The sequence below is a fragment of the Odontesthes bonariensis genome, chromosome 22, assembly GCF_027942865.1.
Source record: "Odontesthes bonariensis isolate fOdoBon6 chromosome 22, fOdoBon6.hap1, whole genome shotgun sequence".
Classification (NCBI taxonomy): domain Eukaryota; kingdom Metazoa; phylum Chordata; class Actinopteri; order Atheriniformes; family Atherinopsidae; genus Odontesthes; species Odontesthes bonariensis.
Window position 1 is genome coordinate 32,518,299 of NC_134527.1, and position 5,284 is coordinate 32,523,582.

A 5,284-nucleotide genomic window follows, 5' to 3' on the forward strand; every position below is an offset into this window, starting at 1 on the left:
CACCTCCACCTTAATGTGGGACCACTTCTTCACCTCCACCTTAATGTCGGACCACTTCTTCTTCACCTCCACCTTAATGTGGGACCACTTCTTCTTCACCTCCACCTTAATGTGGGACCACTTCTTCACCTCCACCTTAATGTCGGACCACTTCTTCTTCACCTCCACCTTAATGTGGGACCACTTCTTCACCTCCACCTTAATGTGGGACCACTTCTTCTTCACATCTACCTTAATGTGGGACCACTTCTTCTTCACCTCCACCTTAATGTGGGACCACTTCTTCTTCCCCTCCACCTTAATGTGGGACCACTTCTTCTTCACCTCCACCTTAATGTGGGACCACTTCTTCACCTCCACCTTAATGTGGGACCACTTCTTCACCTCCACCTTAATGTCGGACCACTTCTTCTTCACCTCCACCTTAATGTGGGACCACTTCTTCACCTCCACCTTAATGTCGGACCACTTCTTCACCTCCACCTTAATGTTGGACCACTTCTTCTTCACCTCCACCTTAATGTCGGAGCACTTCTTCACCTCCACCTTAATGTGGGACCACTTCTTCTTCACCTCCACCTTAATCTGGGACCACTTCTTCACCTCCACCTTAATGTGGGACCACTTCTTCTTCACCTCCACCTTAATGTGGGACCACTTCTTCTTCACCTCCACCTTAATGTGGGACCACTTCTTCTTCACCTTCACCTTAATGTGGGACCACTTCTTCTTCACCTCCACCTTAATGTGGGACCACTTCTTCTTCAAATCCACCTTAATGTGGGGCCACTTCTTCTTCACCTCCACCTTAATGTGGGACCACTTCTTCTTCACCTCCACCTTAATGTGGGGCCACTTCTTCTTCACCTCCACCTTAATGTGGGACCACTTCTTCTTCACCTCCACCTTAATGTGGGACCACTTCTTCACCTCCACCTTAATGTGGGACCACTTCTTCTTCACCTCCACCTTAATGTGGGGCCACTTCTTCTTCACCTCCACCTTAATGTGGGACCACTTCTTCTTCACCTCCACCTTAATGTTGGACCACTTCTTCTTCACCTCCACCTTAATGTGGGACCACTTCCTCACCTCCACCTTAATGTGGGACCACTTCTTCTTCACCTCCACCTTAATGTGGGACCACTTCTTCTTCACCTCCACCTTAATGTGGGACCACTTCTTCACCTCCACCTTAATGTGGGACCACTTCTTCTTCACCTCCACCTTAATGTCGGACCACTTCTTCTTCACATCCACCTTAATGTGGGACCACTTCTTCTTCACCTCCACCTTAATGTGGGACCACTTCTTCTTCACCTCCACCTTAATGTGGGGCCACTTCTTCTTCACCTCCACCTTAATGTGGGACCACTTCTTCTTCAAATCCACCTTAATGTGGGGCCACTTCTTCTTCACCTCCACCTTAATGTGGGGCCACTTCTTCTTCACCTCCACCTTAATGTGGGACCACTTCTTCTTCACCTCCACCTTAATGTGGGACCACTTCTTCTTCACCTCCACCTTAATGTGGGACAACTTCTTCTTCACCTCCACCTTAATGTGGGACCACTTCTTCTTCACCTCCACCTTAATGTGGGACCACTTCTTCTTCACCTCCACCTTAATGTGGGACAACTTCTTCTTCAAATCCACCTTAATGTGGGGCCACTTCTTCTTCACCTCCACCTTAATGTGGGACCACTTCTTCTTCACCTCCACCTTAATGTGGGACCACTTCTTCTTCACCTCCACCTTAATGTGGGACCACTTCTTCACTTCCACCTTAATGTGGGACCACTTCTTCTTCACCTCCACCTTAATGTGGGACCACTTCTTCACCTCCACCTTAATGTGGGGCCACTTCTTCTTCACCTCCACCTTAATGTGGGACCACTTCTTCACCTCCACCTTAATGTCGGACCACTTCTTCTTCACCTCCACCTTAATGTGGGACCACTTCTTCTTCACCTCCACCTTAATGTGGGACCACTTCTTCACCTCCACCTTAATGTCGGACCACTTCTTCTTCACCTCCACCTTAATGTGGGACCACTTCTTCACCTCCACCTTAATGTGGGACCACTTCTTCTTCACATCTACCTTAATGTGGGACCACTTCTTCTTCACCTCCACCTTAATGTGGGACCACTTCTTCTTCCCCTCCACCTTAATGTGGGACCACTTCTTCTTCACCTCCACCTTAATGTGGGACCACTTCTTCACCTCCACCTTAATGTGGGACCACTTCTTCACCTCCACCTTAATGTCGGACCACTTCTTCTTCACCTCCACCTTAATGTGGGACCACTTCTTCACCTCCACCTTAATGTCGGACCACTTCTTCACCTCCACCTTAATGTTGGACCACTTCTTCTTCACCTCCACCTTAATGTCGGAGCACTTCTTCACCTCCACCTTAATGTGGGACCACTTCTTCTTCACCTCCACCTTAATCTGGGACCACTTCTTCACCTCCACCTTAATGTGGGACCACTTCTTCTTCACCTCCACCTTAATGTGGGACCACTTCTTCTTCACATCTACCTTAATGTGGGACCACTTCTTCTTCACCTCCACCTTAATGTGGGGCCACTTCTTCTTCACCTCCACCTTAATGTGGGACCACTTCTTCACATCCACCTTAATGTGGGACCACTTCTTCTTCACCTCCACCTTAATGTGGGACCACTTCTTCTTCACCTCCACCTTAATGTGGGACCACTTCTTCTTCACCTCCACCTTAATGTGGGACCACTTCTTCTTCACCTTCACCTTAATGTGGGACCACTTCTTCTTCACCTCCACCTTAATGTGGGACCACTTCTTCTTCAAATCCACCTTAATGTGGGGCCACTTCTTCTTCACCTCCACCTTAATGTGGGACCACTTCTTCTTCACCTCCACCTTAATGTGGGGCCACTTCTTCTTCACCTCCACCTTAATGTGGGACCACTTCTTCTTCACCTCCACCTTAATGTGGGGCCACTTCTTCTTCACCTCCACCTTAATGTGGGACCACTTCTTCTTCACCTCCACCTTAATGTGGGGCCACTTCTTCTTCACCTCCACCTTAATGTGGGACCACTTCTTCTTCACCTCCACCTTAATGTTGGACCACTTCTTCTTCACCTCCACCTTAATGTGGGACCACTTCCTCACCTCCACCTTAATGTGGGACCACTTCTTCTTCACCTCCACCTTAATGTGGGACCACTTCTTCACCTCCACCTTAATGTGGGACCACTTCTTCTTCACCTCCACCTTAATGTGGGACCACTTCTTCACCTCCACCTTAATGTGGGACCACTTCTTCTTCACCTCCACCTTAATGTCGGACCACTTCTTCTTCACATCCACCTTAATGTGGGACCACTTCTTCTTCACCTCCACCTTAATGTGGGACCACTTCTTCTTCACCTCCATCTTAATGACGGACCACTTCTTCTTCACCTCCACCTTAATGTCGGACCACTTCTTCTTCCCCTCCACCTTAATGTCGGACCACTTCTTCTTCCCCTCCACCTTAATGTGGGACCACTTCTTCTTCACCTCCACCTTAATGTGGGGCCACTTCTTCTTCACCTCCACCTTAATGTGGGACCACTTCTTCTTCAAATCCACCTTAATGTGGGGCCACTTCTTCTTCACCTCCACCTTAATGTGGGACCACTTCTTCTTCACCTCCACCTTAATGTGGGACCACTTCTTCTTCACCTCCACCTTAATGTGGGACAACTTCTTCTTCAAATCCACCTTAATGTGGGGCCACTTCTTCTTCACCTCCACCTTAATGTGGGACCACTTCTTCTTCACCTCCACCTTAATGTGGGACCACTTCTTCTTCACCTCCACCTTAATGTGGGACCACTTCTTCTTCACCTCCACCTTAATGTGGGACCACTTCTTCTTCACCTCCACCTTAATGTGGGACCACTTCTTCACTTCCACCTTAATGTGGGACCACTTCTTCTTCACCTCCACCTTAATGTGGGACCACTTCTTCACCTCCACCTTAATGTGGGGCCACTTCTTCTTCACCTCCACCTTAATGTGGGACCACTTCTTCACCTCCACCTTAATGTCGGACCACTTCTTCTTCACCTCCACCTTAATGTGGGACCACTTCTTCTTCACCTCCACCTTAATGTCGGACCACTTCTTCACCTCCACCTTAATGTCGGACCACTTCTTCTTCACCTCCACCTTAATGTGGGACCACTTCTTCACCTCCACCTTAATGTGGGACCACTTCTTCTTCACATCTACCTTAATGTGGGACCACTTCTTCTTCACCTCCACCTTAATGTGGGACCACTTCTTCTTCCCCTCCACCTTAATGTGGGACCACTTCTTCTTCACCTCCACCTTAATGTGGGACCACTTCTTCACCTCCACCTTAATGTGGGACCACTTCTTCACCTCCACCTTAATGTCGGACCACTTCTTCTTCACCTCCACCTTAATGTGGGACCACTTCTTCACCTCCACCTTAATGTCGGACCACTTCTTCACCTCCACCTTAATGTTGGACCACTTCTTCTTCACCTCCACCTTAATGTGGGACCACTTCTTCTTCACCTCCACCTTAATGTGGGACCACTTCTAATTCACCTCCACCTTAATGTGGGACCACTTCTAATTCACCTCCACCTTAATGTGGGACCACTTCTTCTTCACCTCCACCTTAATGTGGGACCACTTCTTCTTCACCTCCACCTTAATGTGGGACCACTTCTTCTTCACCTCCACCTTAATGTGGGACCACTTCTTCTTCACCTCCACCTTAATGTGGGACCACTTCTAATTCACCTCCACCTTAATGTGGGACCACTTCTTTTAAACATTTTAAACACATGTCAGGTTCATTGGTGACTCTAAATTGCCCCAAGGAGTGAGTTTGTGTGTGTGTGTGTCTGTGATGGACTGTCCGGGTGGCCACCTGTCCTCTAACCCAATGACAGCTGGGATAGGCTCCAGCCGCCCCCCAACACCCACCCCACAACCCTAAATCGGGATATAGAAAATGGATGGATTTGAAAAAAAAAGGTTTGGTATTGTTGCAGGGCTTTTTTCTTCTTTTCTTAAACCAGAACTTCTGAGGAATGTACGGCGGCTGTAGGAAAATAACTACCTGTCTAAGTTTCTTTTCAACATTAGGTGCAATAAGAGCTTCTGCCGTCTGACTCGGTCACTCATACACAGAGGAATGGTTCTTTTAGAGAGGAAATAAACTTAAACCCTCTGTCCCCCAGCGCATCACGTGGTCCCTGCATGTGACTTG